Source organism: Macrobrachium rosenbergii, chromosome 24 (assembly GCF_040412425.1).
Source record: "Macrobrachium rosenbergii isolate ZJJX-2024 chromosome 24, ASM4041242v1, whole genome shotgun sequence".
Classification (NCBI taxonomy): Eukaryota; Metazoa; Arthropoda; class Malacostraca; order Decapoda; family Palaemonidae; genus Macrobrachium; species Macrobrachium rosenbergii.
In genome coordinates this window covers 25,082,441-25,101,235 of record NC_089764.1, presented here as the reverse complement: position 1 = coordinate 25,101,235, position 18,795 = coordinate 25,082,441, and positions in this window count along the sequence as shown.

The following is an 18,795-nucleotide window of genomic DNA, read 5'->3' as shown; positions in this document are numbered from 1 at the left end:
TGTTATAAACAAGACATTGAAATCCAAAACCACGACACCTCGTGAACACAAAATCTGGGAACACCTGATATACTTGGCAACTGATACAAATATCTTGTGCTACTAAAAGAATAGAAAGCAAGTAAAAAATGCGCCGAAGTTTCTTCCGGCGCAATCGAGTTTTCTGTACAGCGTATAATGCTGTATGAAACTCTCAGCCACGGTCCATGAAACTCAGCCGCGGCTCATGAAACTTTCAACCAGAGCCCGGTTGTGGCCTATATGTTGTTGGCGTTTATAGCGGTGCTAACTTTAACCATAAATAAAATAAAAACTACTGAGGCTACAGGGCTGCAATCTGGTATGTTTGATGATTGGAGGGTGCATGCTCAACATACCAATTTGCAGCCCTCTAGCCTCGGTAGTTTTTAAGATCTGAGGGCGGACAGGAAAAGTGTGGACGGACAGACAAATAGCCATCTAAATAGTTTTCTTTTACAGAAAACTAAAAAGCTCATTTAACCGCACGAACTATAATTTAGAAAATAGTGAGCCACAAGGAGTTCTAAGCAGCATATTTAACTTCCGCATAAGATAATGACTCAAAGGATTCCCAAAACTAATACTTGATGAGAATATTATTATATATAAAAATGTCAAATTAGATACAGTATCATTAGGAAAAATCCACGTTTTTTTATTATGGCTGCGGACAAGGGACTAAACTGAGGGAATAAAGTAAAGAAAATGCATACATATTTTTATGTGAAATTTGGAATCTTGACGGAGCAGTGCATTATATCATAATCGGCTACAGATTTATCTAAAATTACCGTGGATATTCATAAACAAGTAAAAATTGCGCTCAAGTTTCTTCGGCGCAATCGAGTTTTCTGTACATCGTATAATCAAGGCCACCGAAAATAAATCTATCTCTCGGTGGTCTCGGTATAATGCTATATGAGCCGCGGTCCACGAAAACTCGAACCACGGCCCGGTGGTGGCCTGGCCTATATCGTTGCCAGAAGCACGATTATGGCTTAAATAAAATAGAAACTACAGAAGCTACAGGACTGCAATTTGGTATGCTTGATGACTGGAGAGTGGATGATCAAGATAACAGATTGCAGTCCTCTAGCCTCAGTAGTTTTTAAGATCTGAGGGCGGACAGAAAAAGTGCCGACAGATAAAAGTGCGGACTGAAGAAAGTGCGGACGGACAGACAAAGCCGGCACGATAGTTTTCTTTTTAGAAGACTAAAAATATCACAAACGATTTAGGGACAAATTTCTGCCTTATTGCACTTTCTATTCTAAGATGCAAAATATATTCTAATTACATTACGAAGACAACATTGTCAATCACCTGTTACAGGGAAGAACCAATGAGTTTCAAAGTCCACGGAAATGTAAATAAACATTTGAAATTAGAATGATGTGTTGGATTACATTTTACGCTGTTCCCTAGATTTTAAGAACAACTGTTTAGGTAGAAAAAGCACGAGCTAAGATATCAAGTTTGAATTTTTACATTTTTAAGAACCAAGAACAAACGGTTTCACGTTAAATGTCAGAAGGAATAATTTTCCATTTTATGGAATTTAATTATACACACCAATATATATATATATATATATATATATATGGATAGATATATAGGTAGGTAGATATAAAGGCAGAGAGACAGATAGATAGATAGATATACCACGTCTGATGCGAAATGGAAGCAAGGGACTTAAATCGTGGGCAAATGTCTTAATTATAATCATCAAAATTTAACTAAAACATATATCTGTCCACCAATCGTTCCTTTTCTTTCATAATTATTACTAACATTGTAGAGCTTTACAGGTAACAATGAGATGAATGAGTGCTTACGTCATTACATTTCAGAGAGAGAAAAAGTGAATTTTCTTAAAGTTATATCATTTAACCCTTTCATTCCATTTCTTATCTCAGACATCTTTCCTTCCTTCCTTTCTTTCTTCCGTGCAATCATACTGCAGATTCCTGAAGGTTTAAATGCTCTTGGATAAGGAAAATGAAAATAATAACACACGGTAGCCTCTGAGCAGAGCCGAGGGAAATGCAATAACAAAAGGCAATTTGTATCGTTAATACCCGATCGCAAAGGTTGTAATTATACACCCTGATAGAGTCAATATTCGGGTCTAGACCTGCACACACTTAAAATATGAACCAATTATATAGGTATACCGTATAATTAGAAAGTGGTTCGGATCACCTCTTCTCTCTCTCTCTCTCTCTCTCTCTCTCTCTCTCTCTCTCTGTTTTCCACAACTAGCAATCACCGTCTCCATGTGTTATTACCGGATACCTAGCTTAATCTCTTTCTCACCTGAGAGAAGCCAAATCTCGAAGGCACTTTTGTTGCAAGTGCTTCAATTAAGAGTCTTACTCTGAGTGGAATTCCATGCAGCAGATAACACTTTTATCTCTCCTTCCTCCTCCTCTTCTTCTTCCTCCTCCTCCTCCTCCTCCTCCTCTCCTCCTCAACACTCTTCTTCCTCCTCCGTCTGGAGCGTTTAAACTTTCGTACTTCGATAAGAGGGCGAGCTGAATCGTTCGGTAAGACGATTCGTTTCGCGGGTCTTTGAAGCTTCGAACGGCCGGTTATAAATCAGGGAACGCGTTATCGAGACTCGTTAATTGTTACTTTTGTTATGATGAGAGTCCAGCGCTCTATCTCCAGTGGAAGTGACCGCGTATGTCTCATAATTGCAGTTAGATTTATGAGTATTTATTGATTTGTACTTTGCTTTCGACCTCAATTTATCGCTCTGGCCGCTGGGTTAATTTGCAAGTTAATGAAGCAGTAATTAAAACATCACGGTAATAGGTCGTTGAATGACTAATTCTTTTCATTTGTTGATAAAACTGAGTCTATATGCTCATAGCTTTTACTGTATGTATTTTTCATACAGTAATAAAATCAATATCACAAATATAATCCAAACTCACGAGTCTTAAAATAATAAGATTCGTTAACCTTGAAGAATGTAATCAGTACCGATAAAATGATAAATCTGTATAAAACCATAGTATTAATGATACCAGGTATTAATTATCATAAGAAGAGGGTTTTAAGATGCCATTAAAAGTTAAACGAAAAATACAGTCTTTCAACGAAATAAGATATAAATACTTAAAGTTAAGGAAGAATAAATGCAACCAGAGATGTAAATGAGCAAATAAAGTGGAAAAAGTTTGATACTGGTGTCATGGCACTTGAAAAAGTAAACTATAAAAAAGTGTTTCACCGTGGTTTAATGCAATTTAGAATCTCGTTTTTGATATCCTAAGATAACTATAAGAACAACTCATTATAAATTTTGAACTGACACCCATTACGTAATTCATGACGCAAGGGCATCTCTATTTACTGAAGGATAAGAAACGATTACGTCAGATCTCAAGAATTCACAAGAACCTTTGCAATACCCGAGATAACCCATAAAAAGTTGACGTGAGAAATGAAAAATATGAAATAAAAACTGGGGAATAAAAAGGCCTCAAAAAAAAAAAAGTTGGGAGGGATAAATCTGAGTGTTAAGCAGCTTACGGCTGAGGCCTTAAATGATGTGTTTACCAACATGTTTACTTGAGTGCTTAAGGATGTCTGTACGTGCTCATGTAGTTGGACAACCATGCGTGTAAATATTTAAGAGGTTCAGATTATGCTTGTGGTATTTTGTTGAGATTTTGAGTAACTCTCTCTCTCTCTCTCTCTCTCTCTCTCTCTCTCTCTCTCTCTCTCACACACACACACACACACACAAGCATCATAAATTCGTAATGGACAAAATATACATTTCTGTGGGTTTGGTAATCATAGGGGTATAAATATATGATCATGGGCAATTAAACGACTTCAAAATATGGTGCGATGCAAAATACCTGCTTAACAACGTACGCCACTGCCCTTCATCCCAATTCCCTCCCCACTTTCTCTCTCTCTCTCTCTCTCTCTCTCTCTCTCTCTCTCTCTCTCTCTCTCTCTCTCTCTCTCTTGTAGATCAGAGAGAGATAAATGTAATTTCCGTAAAAAAGCTTGAAACCATTGCCATACACCATCCTATTCTTTTTCTAATGAAAATCTAATTTTCAGTAAAATCGAGGAGATATTCGCAATTATATTACAGAAGACTATACCGCACATTTTAGTTAATAATCAATGTGTTACGAGAATTATATAATGCGGGTTATACTGGTCTATTACTACGCTTCCTAAGGTGATAGTTTAGTACATAGGGGATTAGAGGGACCATATACGAGGCTCAGCGAGTCCCTGTCTCTTTATATAAGGAAATATTAAATCAACTGGACGGTTTTGCTCAAGAGTGAAATCAAAATGAGCAGTGACCATTGCACCTTTGGTTTAAAAACAGAAATGTTAGCTGGAACTGCAAAGCGAGACCCCTTACCTAACCAAAGACAAAAAGAAAAAAATTAAAAGAAACAATGGGAAGTAATTCAGAAGGAACGGCTAAAAAAAATTTCAAAGATAACGGAAAACAAAAGTATAGAGAATACAGAAAAATGAAACTACCAAACAATATCATCTGATAACTGCCAAGAAAAATCTCTCCTTTAGTTCAATGAACCAGCTGGGAGGGTAGCACCTACCAATAGATATTACTACACTAGTTATTACTAGGATCACTGGACAGTAAATTAGAGGAATTTAAAGACGGAAGGGCGAGGTCATTGTTGAAATAATTGCCTTAGGCTCAATAATGATGAGAAAGGAGTTAAGAGAGCAAGGTCTTTAACTGAAGACAAATGTTCCAAATAGGAAAAATCTAAGGATATCGAAAGTAAATTCTTGACAAAATATAAGCACGTTCAGTAACTTTCGAAATAATTGAGGTAATATGGACCTCGTTACACTGGATTACATATATGATTTGGGGGCAAACAGCCCAAGTACACATATATACTGTAGAACACTAAGAAGGCTGTGTGTATGGATGTATGTATGTGTGTGTATATATATATATATATATATATATATATATATATATATATATATATATATATATATATATATATATATATATATATATATACACATACATATATATACATATATATATATATATATATATATATATATATATATATATATATATATATATTTATGTGAATATATGTGTTCATGTATATATATATATATATATATATATATATATATATATATATATATATATATATATATATACATATATATATACATACATATACATATATATATGTATATACACACACATATATACCTACATACAAACTGTATTTATGTACGTGTCTGAGCGTGAAATAAGGCAGACCAAGAGACGCAAGCAAGCACCTCCCAATAGCATGGTGTACTTTGAATGTGATCTCGTGACTCTCCCTCACGCATTTGCCCTTAACAAGACTGACGTCAGGATTTGAAATCAGAACTTGAGAGAGAGAGAGAGAGAGAGAGAGAGAGAGAGAGAGAGAGAGAGAGAGAGAGCACAGCTTTTCTGAAAGAAAGAAAAGGTCAAGAGAGGAGGCAACCTTCAGAAGATAAATTTCAGGAAATGGTTATTTTTTTTTTTACTTGAGCTTTCAGAAAAAAAAAAAAAAAACTTCTAGAAAATATCAACTTGTGAAAAAAGGAAAGTATAAAACTCAAAACGATATAGTACCGAACCTCAATAGATTGAGACAAAACGTTAAATGAAACAACAGAATATATTGCCATATAGGAGAAGCAACGGATTACAGGATCAATCACCTATTCTGGAGGCATTTTCAGTTTATGCGAAAGGACTTTATGGTGAAGACGAAAAGATCTTGCATTTTGTATTCTGTGACGTCACTTTCCTCAAAGCCATATAGGCTGTTCTTATTAAAAATCACGTTGTTATTCCTGAAACAAAAGATATATAAATATATATGTGACAAAAGAATATATATATATATATATATATATATATATATATATATATATATATATATATATAGTATAAATAGATAGATAGACAGATAGATAGACAGATAGACAGACAGACAGTTAAACAGATAGACAGATCAACAGAGATGGTAACATAACGATATTGTTAACATTCAACAGAAATACGTTGATGGTACATAAAACCAACAATGGGAAAACTGGTTGATACGTCCTCAACGTTAATAAATTTATATTAATATATTTCTTGATTTCGGTTTTCTAATAATTGTTACATGAGTTATGAATTTATAAGAAAACCAGTTTAAAATAATATTCGGTTTTATAATAACTGTTACTATATGAAAACCAGAAAATAATATTCAAAAGAGTAAACGCATGCCGAACCATACGGATATTAATGAGACAGTAGTTTTCTTATGTTAGTTTCGATTTTTCAGTCTTCAGTAAAAGGACAGTCTCTTATCATGGTTTACATCCGACTGTCTGTATACAGTTTCGGACAAAAAGAATCGGAGTAGAATAAAAAACAAAACAAAAATGTAAAAAAGGCACCGAAGTTTCTTCGGCGCAATCGAGTTTTCTGTACAGCCGCTACAGCGTAAAATTAAGGCCACAGAAAATAGATTTATCTTCCGGTGGTCTCGGTTTAATGCTGTATGAGCCGCGGCCCATGAAACTTTAACCATGGCCCGATGGTGGCCTATCCTATACGGTTGCCAGAAGCACGATTATGGCTAACTTTAACCTTAAATAAAATAAAAACTACTGAGGCTAGAGGGCTACAATTTGGTATGTTTGATGATTAGAGGGTGAATGATTTACTTACCAATTTGCAGCCCTCTAGCCTCAGTAGTTTTTAAGATCCGAGGGCGGACAGAAAAAAAGTGCGGACAGAAAGAAGTGCGGACGGACAGACAAAGCCGGCACAATAGTTTTCTTTTACAGAACACTAAAAACGATGAAATTCAGGATGACAGGTGGGATGAAGTAACACGAGACTCCGTGAAAGAGAAGAATGGAGACAGGGAACACTATGTTAAAATAAAGACAATAGGAAAGAGTGAAAATAGGGAGAATGAAAAGTAAAGCACGAGCTGAGGGCGCAAAAAAAACTATTTTGCATTTCTTCGTGAGAGGAGAGAGAGAGAGAGAGAGAGAGAGAGAGAGAGAGAGAGAGAGAGAGAGAGAGAGAGAGAGAGATTATACACAACACATTTGCTCTAAAATTTTATTATTGTCAAAATTAAGTCATTTATAATTTATATCTAAATGCGACAGTAATAATGAAAATAATGATTTTGAGTTTTAATTTTTTGAATTTCTTTGTGCGTTCAAAAGAGAGAGAGAGAGAGAGAGAGAGAGAGAGAGAGAGAGAGAGAGAGAGAGAGAGAGAGAGAGAGAGAGAAGTCGAAGCACATTTCCTCCTAGGATTTATTGTTTTTACAAATAATTATGATCAAAGACAATTCTTGTAAGCTAAGGTATCTGAATAATAATAATAATAATAATAATAATAATAATAATAATAATAATAATAATAATAAAGAAAAACCTCCTATCTTGACAGGTGAGACTGCCCTCTTACGATGCAATAATTGCAACATATATAAAAAGATAAAGTTGACGATAACAATAATGAACAAGAAGATTATTATTACCGCAATACAAAAAGCGAGACAAAAGTAATAAATCCGAAACAACAACAGAACAAAAGGAGGAAGGGTAGAAAAGAGAGGAAAAATTTACGAGCGCTACAATTCAACTCAACAACTTTGGGCTGGACCCGCCTGACCTCACTCTGGGTCCTGAATCAGGTCCATTGAAAGAATAAATATAAATTTCTAGTTAACGTTTTGTATTTGTTCACTGGCATAGTGAGTTATTAAGTTTTCGTCGCATGGCTAGTAACTGGATGTTTATAAAATCGTTCCTCAAACATATATTCAGCTTTAATCTATAATAAATGCTGACACGTTGATGTGCATGTTCATGCATATATTTATGAATATATTTTATATATATATATATATATATATATATATATATATATATATATATATATATATATATATATATATATATATATATATATATATATATAAATTATATATATGTATATATAATTTATATGTATATATATATATATATATATATTATATATATATATATATATATATATATATATATATAATATATATTATATATATTTAGTCATAACTTGTCAATTTAGAACTTACAATAGCAAAGATGAAAAACGATTTTGTAATAATCAATGAAATTTCAAATAGGTCTGTAAGAAATGAGAAGATCAGATGGCTGATATGCAAAGTTTATGTATGTGTGTGTGTGTGTGTGTGTGCGTGTGTGTGTCTCTGTGGGGTGGGTGGGGTAGGTGATTACCTCGTCGAGGCCCTTCCCTTGAAGGATTCGGACATCTCTTAAAATATTTATTGAAAGAAACGACAGAGAGAGAGGATCCACTAATTCACAGGTCAGAGACCTTTGTTGTATAGCACAGACTAATTACTTTTGTATAAAAGCTTGGCGATGACAAAATAAGTAAAAACGAACCTGTTTACTGACTCTATGCTTGATTCATTGGCAATGATACCCTACATCTCCCTTGCGTGAATCACGATTGGTTTGGTGGGAGGAGATCACTATCAGCAAAATAATCTTAAAAAAAGCTTACGAATCATTTCACTCGGCTGAGGCGAGATATACACCGTCGAGGCCCTCCCGCTTTGATGATATAATATACATTTTGATGGAGCAATGAATACTCACGGCTTGTATTCACTGCTTTGGTCAACAGAGGTGTATTGGGTTCTAGGGATCGTGTTCATTCGACCTTCCTCGTACAAAGGTCCCTCACATTGTGAGCTGTGCTACGGGACGAGAGAGAGAGAGAGAGAGAGAGAGAGAGATTAATGAACTAATACGATTAGCTATGATGTCTTACAAGAAAATTATAGAGCCAAAATTTAGGCAGATTAGATCAAAATTAAAATTTTAACAATTTTTCGATTTAATTTGAATTTTTTTCTGTTTTTGTTTTTTTTGTGAAGAGGCGAGGACTGCTGTTCACTCCTTCAAATTCGTCAATCACGAACGGAGAATTTCCCGTGTGAAGAAACGAAAGGACAAAAACAAATTTTCTCTCCCCCACGAAAACGTCAGTTCCCAGAGATGAGAAGTCTGCGAAATGTTCATTTCTTTCCGTCGCCTTAAGTTACGCCACACTCTCAAAAATAAAGCTGTCATATGAGAAAGTTATAAAATGGAAAAACAAAATAGTGAGAAGGAAGGAAGGGAGATGGCAGATCTGATATTTGATAAAGTCCGCTCAAATTTATGGAAGATTCGCTCGCGTAAAATATTGACTGTCGTCAGATCTTGGAAGGTCTATCGGGAAGGCTTTTCTGTTTTTATTTATTCATTATTAATCTTTTTGTTTACTTATCTATTTTACCTATTTATTTATATATTTATTTTCAATTTAATTAACTGAATTATTTATTTTTTTATTCATTTATCTATTTTCATTTTTTCATCTATTTATTTTTTATGTATTCATCCATCTGCATTTGTTTGAGTAGAAATGTATTCTAGTTACGCTACTTTTAGGATGTTTTTAAATTTCCTTATTCTTTTGTTCTGAAAATTAATCAGTCAATTCATTCTTCTTACTTTATCCAAGCGTTTCACAGTTCTTGAAAATCAGTACATCCAAAATATCTTGACATCATCATTCTTATCTGCACTATTATTAACGTAGTTCCTCGAGAGATTATACTTGATCTACTTCAGATATTAAATAATTATCTCACTGGAATCTTGGTAAAGTGAACAAGCGTAATAACAGTAATCTAGTATTCACCATTTTCAAGCCGTTTCAAAATTTTACACATTTTAGTTAAAGGTGATTTTCAAATTGCAGTTCCTTCATATAATATGCCTCTTACAAATTGGTAGCTTACTATTAGTTTCAAATTCTAGTTTTCCTTATGATTTTTTTTCACTAAGTAAACTGCCCATATTATGTTTCATAGTTTATCCAGTCTCTATTGCCTGCTGTTTATGGTGATTTGGAAAAAAAAATTAAATGAACAGAACCAACAAAGTTTATACTACATTAACAAGTAAAAACTTCGGCGCAATCGAGTTTTCTGTACAGAGTATAATGCTGTATGAAACTCTCAGCCACGGCCCATAAAACTCTAGCCGCGGCCCATGAAACTCAGCCACGGTCCGGTGGTGGCCCCAGCCACGGCCCATGAAACTCTTAGCCGCGGCCCATGAAACTCAGCCACGGTCCGGTGGTGGCCTGTGTTTTTGGTACCTATAGCGATGCCAGACGATTATGATTATGATAACTTTAACCCTCAAATAAATAAAAATTACTGAGGCTAGAGGACTGAAATTTTATATGTTTAATGACTGGAGGGTGGATGATCAACATACCAATTTGCAGCCCTCTAACCTCAGTAGTTTTTAAGTCCTGAGGATGGACAGGAAAAGTGCGGACAGAAAAAGTACGGACGGACAGACAAAGCCGTCACAACAGTTTTCTTTTACAGAAAACTAAAATCGTGGCAGAGCTGTAGGTTGTCAGAAGAGCAACAATGACCAGACTGGCGCAGATGAATTATTAGCCCTATAACGCTACAAGCATAGAATCACACCTTTGATACTACAACGTCAGTTCCCATCGCCAATCGGCCAATCAGACCGAAACGACTTGGCCCAACAATGAAAGGTGTTCCCTCCCCGACGGTCTCGAAGTAGATTCTGCTTTCGGCAACTCTTCTTGAGCCTCGCCTATTATTTTTTTTTCTCTCTCTCTCTCCCTTCACTCTATCCTTCCCGGGCGAGCCGTTGAAGAAAGGGACCTATTCCTTTTGGTCCTTCGTTTTGTTTATGTAATGCCGTTATCAGAAGGTGGTCGAGGCCGACGTCACTGTCACTCAGCGCGCCGTAACGGATAAAACCCGGCGATGGATTGGCTCGTCCCGTTGACAAGGGCGCCATAAAACAAATGCTGAAGATTCATATATTGGTTTTACGGCTCCTTCGGATGGAGCGGGAAAGCTGACTTGGCGCCTTCGGATGAGATCTCCCACAGTCCCTCATAAAGGGTAGAAGAATGGCCTCAGCATCTCCGGACGATTATTTTATCTCCCTAACAGCTGTTGGTAATTGATTGGGACTGCACGGCCGAGACCTCGCTTATCTTTTCCACGGGCGGGAGGCGAACATTCTCCGGCCAGTGGGTTTGCAAATGCTGTTCGTATCAGGTTTAGCAAATGCACATCCGACTCCATTCAGAAGTTGCATAAATTCGAGGATAAGCATCGCCGTCTCGATTATTGCGGACAAAGTGTGAATTCAGTATTTGATGGCAGTAAGAGGCAGAGTCTTCCATCGGATGGAGATTGAAAGTTACTTACTGCATGTATATGTGAGTAAGTTTGCAAAGATTACACATACACATGCACACATGCATACACACATACATATATATATATATACATATACGTATATGTATGTGTATATATATATATATATATATATATATATATATATATATATATATAAATATACATTAATATATATACATATATGTATTTATGTGTGTGTATATATATATATATATATATATATATATATATATATATATATATATATATATATATATATATATATATATATATATGCATATTTACTTGTGTGGGTGCTCAAATGTTTGTGTGTGTGTGTGCAAATGTATTCACACTCCGCTCTTGCAAAATGCAGCAGAACTACACTGCACGCGACAATAAGGAGAGACCCTAACAGCAAATATCGTGACCGGAGAACAAAAGCAAATATTTCAAAGTCAAATGAACGAACAAACGCCTTAATGTAACCCACACCTCCTCCAAGCGCATCGTTCCTCATTATTTATGAAGAGCATAAAAAAATCAATGGCTGTAAACCAAACGGAGATAAAATCGCCACTCTATACGTGTGTGTTTTTTCGCTGTACGTGCTGCATATAAACAGAAAATATTACGGTTTATGTAAGCTAATAATTTCCAGGCGACCATTATCGCTACAGCGCAGTTCTGGTGTATGGTGACTGGGGGCTGTAATTTCAGCTTCATAAAAAAAAAAAAACTTTTTAGGATTTCAATATAAGGATACTGCTTGGAATCAGGCTTCAGACCTAATGGTGTAGAAGAGTTAGGCTCTGAACAACAACATGTAGAATAATGTCAGGCTCTAAACACTTATCTTAGGATGCACAAAGCCCCCATTACCAAGGTCCACTACAGCATTACAAATTCAGCAAACAGTTAAAATATAAATTCAAACTTTCTCAGTTAATAGAATTTATAAGAATAGCTCTTGCCTCTGATTTCGTTAGGGGCTATCGAAACAACATCAGATTTTAAGCACCATCATTTTCCAAACATAATTCAGAAATACTGTCTGGGCTTCTTATCTGTGGCAAGCAACAGAATTAAGCACTCTAAACCAGAATTCAAAGCAGAGTTAGGTTTTCTTCACTAAGATTAGGGTAGAGTTGAGTTCTCACACTGTGTAAATGATATTATTAGACAATCAAAACAATAAAAAGTCGAATTCAAGTATACGGAATAATCCGGTTCTCCACGATGCGGTGTAAGCCAGTGTTTAATTCCTACTACTATCCACACATCATCATGGCTCTCAACAATTTTTCAGGGCACTGTTATACCCCGAAACTAGCTCATATATTTTCATGACAAAAGTTCAGAGTAGCAAGCTTTTTTATATTAATCTGTTTCTGTACTATCTTTTGTTTGCGTTGAATGTGTTTAAAATTCAAGTTTCTCAAGTTTTCACCATGACTCATAATATTTCCGAAGACTAAAACAAAAATAAATGCACGTGAGGACATAATTAGCCAGAAAAAAAGGTGGCTATAAACTGATTTTCTACTTAGAAAACAGTGAAGTGAGGTAATGACACTAACAAAATTAAAATAAAAGCCATCCGAATAGAAATAATGTCTAGGAACGTTGATGGAAAACATAAAACAGAACTGCAGGCGCTCCGGCCAACACCTGACTGGGTGTGGGAGAGGCTTAAAAAAACATGATGATATTTCTACCAGACTTAAAAAATCCTAATGGTATTTTTGCCAGAGGGACGTGCCTTATCCCTCTGGGATAAACCCAAAATGTGGTTTTTGGTGGAAGATTATAGTGCCCGGGTGCCGTAATTTACACTAATACGCAGGAATCGATCATTACGGGGACTTGAAGTGTATAATAATTGACGGGGATGTATTAGACATCATAGCAAGCACACGAAGGCGAATGAGGGGGAGACTTAAGGGCTATAAACAATGATAGAATCATCAAGTGATTAGTTTATTGCTTGATTCTGTGGACTCTGTCCGTAGGACGATTTCCGATGGGTTGGGTCTGGTGGGGGAGGAAGGGGGAGGGGTTACTGTGACGTCACTGTGTAACATTTAGAATGTATCCGGTGGGAGTCATCTCTCTCTCTCTCTCTCTCTCTCTCTCTCTCTCTCTCTCTCTCTCTATATATATATATATATATATATATATATATATATATATATATATATATATATATATATATATAATTACATGCTCTATTTATTTAGTGTTGACGCAAGTAATAGGAGGGAGTCTAGAAAATATAATGACCAAGGTAAAGTCCAAGAAATAAGTTATAATCAGATTTATATCCAAGCATTTTAGTTAATATTATACAATCGACTTCATTAACTTTTAATTTGGAGCCAAAGGAAAAGAACACAACTGCAATAAAAAATACAGAATATTATCAATATATAGAATGTTATAAATAACTAGAAATATCTGTTAACAACATGAAAGAAAAATAAAGAATTACTTTCATTTCTCTTAATCTACGAAGAAAGCCAAGTACTGAGGATGCAATGGCCAAGCAATGAAAAAACCGAGTGTGAAAATACATACAGAGGTTGGGAAACAAAAAAAGAAATATAAAATAAATATCTGTTACCCGCTGAGCAAAAGCAGCGTCCCTCGTTGCATAAAACTCGAATGGAAAGATGTGGTATATCCTTCTGTATGTATCACTTCAAAAGGTACTGCGCGAGCAACTGTAGCCTCTATACAAGAGGGCAAAAGGGTCAGAATATAGTTGCCACCGCCGGGAACTCCCTGGCTGTCAACACCTTTAAGACTTAATCGATGCTGAGATCTTATTCTCCCGTTGCTTTATCTTTATTTCAAAAGATCGTCTTCCCCGCTTTTGGGGGGTCCTCCTCGCTGCTATTGAAAATCCTCGCTGCCACTGAGAATCCTCGCTGCTATTGAAAATCCTCGCTGCTATTGAAAATCCTCGCTGCTATTGAAAATCCTCGCTGCTATTGAAAATCCTCGCTGCTATTGAAAAGGCTGCACGATGCTGCAGCAGAGGGCGGTCTTCGTTGACTTCAAGTTCTAGTTGAAAATATTTACTGCAGAATTTCTCGCCGTGATAATTTCATGGTCATTATGAAGAGTCCTTTATTTATTCACGCTTTTTGCAGTGGAATTTTTAATCGCTAAGTCATATGTGAGATTGTCAATTTTTTTTTTTTTTTGGGTAGGCGGGAGAAGGAACCAGGCTTTTCATTGTTTATGTGATGGTCAAGGCTTATTTTTATTCATTTACTGCAATGAGCCTTTGTATTTAGTAATGGAATTTTCACCACAACGTCAAACGTAAGATTTTTTATTTCTTTAACGGGGAGAATCGAGTTTTCACTATTTATGTGATTTTAAAGACTTATACTTTTTTTTATTTATTGCAATACGCCTTTCATCACTTACCTCAAATTTGGAAATTTCTCCAAGCGAATTTTTCTCATCAAATTCCCTTATGAGCACGACGGGCGGGTTTCCGCGTTGTATCTCATCAGTAAGGAGGACTAATAACACTAATGGAAAAAAAGAGGATTTGAAAATTTTAACGACCGGGTTCTCTGACACGACTCGATAGGGCAAATAATCACTAATGAATCCCCGCGGTGGAAAATTTGCATCGTATTCACCACGCGAGGCTCTCTCACACCTGGATCAGAATTCCGTGGCAGGCGAAAATCATCCTAATTGACAGGCGCCACAAGGTCTCGTTCAGAGTGGTTTTTCCAGCGCATTTTTTCTTCATAATACCATAGAATCACCTTTATGTAAACATTCCACTGAGCAGATTTTCCTGTGCTAGGTGAAGCCCGCATTGCTTACTATGAAGAGTAACTTGGATCCAATGACTCAAGAACTATTGTTGGTTAAATAAAAATTATCCCTTTTTCTATGAGATCCGTAATGTAATGTTGAGTTCTGTGAACGTTTTCAGAGCGAAGAAAATTTTCTGCAAGAACTTATAAATAAAAAGATTCTTAGAAGCGCAAGTCTGAAGCGAATTGATTTGCAAAAGCGAAAAGAAATTTGAATTACTAAATCGCAAGAGCTGTCAATTTGATGTCAGAAATGATAAACTTTACCTCATGTAATGAAATTCCAGCCTTTTATTGATTACTTACACATTTCTTCGTCTCCAAAAGTTCAAGCGATGATGCAATGCATTACTACCCTAAAATAATTCTCCTTGTATTTTAGTAATATACTCAAATTTTTATTCATTTATTTATAAATTTGTTAATTCGTTCTTTCTTTTCTAATAACTGATCTCTTCTTCCTGTATTCCCTATCACCTTCTGTTACTTCTTTCAAATGGGCACCATAGTCTTTGGAAGCTTGAATTTCACGTCAATGGCCCCTGTGGGCTTGTTCCATATGAATAGGGTTCACCTTCTGAATATGATAATGAAAATAAACTTAATTAAATGAAGTACATGCAATCATGGCAAAACCCTTTAGTTAAAGCACTAACTTTCTGCTTATGTGAATCACTGATGCCTATTACGCATAACTTTTCGTTATTTTTGCATATATGTAGTGCAGCCTTGACAACTTTTCATTTTTGAAAAATCCCTTATCACAAATACAGAATTAATAGTTGCTAGAATATTATAATTCGCCAAAAAGATTGACACTGTCTCCTTCTAGTTGAATCAAAGAGAACAACTAGCCAGAAATGCCTCAGTCTAACAAGCTGAAAATGTTAGGCGTGAGAAACACAAACATACTGGAAGAGATTTCGAACAGCAGAAACTCCCCGTAGAGAAGCAGTGCCGTCAGTGCTTTGCAGCGTGCCTTCGGCCCCTAGCTGCAACCCCTTTCATTCCTTTTACTGTACCTCCTTTCATATTCTCTTTCTTCCATCTTACTCTCCTACCTCTCCTAACAATTTTCGTTTCGACTTTGAATGACCTTATAGGTCTCAGTGCTTGGCCTTAGGCCTAAATTCTATATTCAATTCAATTCAATTCAATCCAGTTAACCACAAGGAGCAACAAAAGAACACTCGAAATTCTACGGGCTACACTGGACTTCAGAGAGATGAAAAGTGCACTGCTAACTATTTTATTATTATTATTATTATTATTATTATTATTATTATTATTATTATTATTATTTCAGCAGGTGAAACCTATTCAGATGGAACAAGCACACAGGGGTCACTGCCTTGAAATTCAAGCTTCCAAAGAATGCTGGTGTCAACCTCCCACCGCAAACTCCACACCGCGGCAGTAACTGATCATGATACAGAGCCAGTGATTTTTCATCGGCCTGGGGGAGACGCGAACCCGCGACGTCTGGGTGGCGTGCCACGACACTAACCACTATACCAGCGGACCAGCTAACTATGATAAGGAAGAAATTTTGAATATATAATTTGACCTATCCCAGTAATTAAGAGATGATGAAATAAATTTGAAAGGTCAAAATTCTGCATAATCCGATGCAGCAAAACTGATGGCTAAGAATTTTAAAACCTAAATTAGACCTAACTTAAGGTACTGGAAATTGTGACGATGGATTCTAGAACATCTTTGCCCAACATATGTAATAGGAAATAATGACATCTAACCTCACCATCGTCGCTTAGGAATTGTGGGAAAATTGGTGGTCAGTGACTTGAAAATACGAAGACTCATCATCGTCACGTAAATAGAGAAAATAAGCCATATAATTAAAAACGTCCAAATGTGTTAGGACCACAAAAATCAGGAAATACTGACAATGAACTCACAGAGTCAGAATCTTGAAAGCACTGTAATTTCAAAACCTGCAACAAATAGTTTTTTTGGGGGGGAGTAAGAGGAATTTCAAAACCTGTACAACAAATAGCTTAGTTTTTTTTAACAGGGGGACTCATTTAGAGGAACCTGGTTTAACGGGATTTGAATCCGAACCACATTATAGCGAGAAATGAATATCACCAGAAATAAATTCCTCTACACTTCATCAGTCGGCCGAGACTCGAATTGGCCTAGCGAAGAGAGAGAGAGAGAGAGAGAGAGAGAGAGAGAGAGAGAGAGAGAGAGAGAGAGAGAGAGAGAGAGAGAGAGAGAAGTAATGTCAATATCTATTTTAAAAAAATGTATGAAATAATCATAAAGGTTAAAGATTAGGTACACGAGTAGAACCATTGAGAAAAGAAGTAAAAGTTGAACATGACTTAAGCTATAACATGAGAGAAACGCTACCTCCAAGACGAAAGCAAAACCTCCCACTGTATTACAGTGGTCAATAAACTGTCATTTTCTTTCTGCTTTTCCCTCCACCTTCCCATCAATGTGTCTTTTTCTCTCAGGAAACTTTTCATCTCTACGAAAAACCGGAGAACAACCAACTGTATCCCTCGTGGGCCCAAGAATCATTCTCAGTTACTCTCTCTCTCTCTCTACTTTAGCTTCCACCTCGACCAGCACCTCACACCTTTCTACCTGAAACCCCCCCACCCCCCGCCCGCCCCCCAGGCACCATCCCCTTCCTCCCCCTCCACCAACAATCTCCATCGAGAGGTGAGATAACCATCGAGATCAGGTTAAGATAATCGGGCAAACGCCCACCCCTTCCTTCGATTTAATCTCCAAGTATTAGCATGAACATCAGAAGGTGTTCCTCAAGGCATAGCCCTTTTCTCTTTCGCCTTCTCATTCCCCTTACTCTCCTCGTTAAGACGCAAAAAAAAAAAAAAGAATAAAAGTGCAATGAGGAGAAAGGGTAAACTGTGTTCAGTGTCATTTTCATCAGTATCTCTCTCTCTCTCTCTCTCTCTCTCTCTCTCTCTCTCTCTCTCTCTCTCTCTCTCTCTCGATTTAGCTGTAGAATTCTTTCAAGTCCTTCTTGCTCAAATTGCTTGAAGATGCCTGTAATAAATATATATATATATATATATATATATATATATATATATATATATATATATATATATATATATATATATATATATATATATTTTATATAAGTATACTTATTTATATGTTTAGTTATATTATATACATATATGTACATATAATTTAAATATATATATTTGTATATAATATATTATGTATATATATTCATATATATATATATACATGTATAAACAACCCACTGGAAAGGTATAAAATTAAAAACTTGGTACCTGGGGCTTATATATTTATTTTACGTATCAGTGAGTTTATAAATAAACAACCCACTGGAAAGGTGTAAAATTAAGAACTTGGTACCTATAGGGCTTTAGCGTATTTATACACATCTATATATGTTGATATATAGACATATGGCGCTATAATATATATACACACATATATATATTTATATATACATATATATATATATATATATATATATATATATATATATATATATATATATATATATATATATACATATATATATATATATATATATATATATATATATGTATATATAT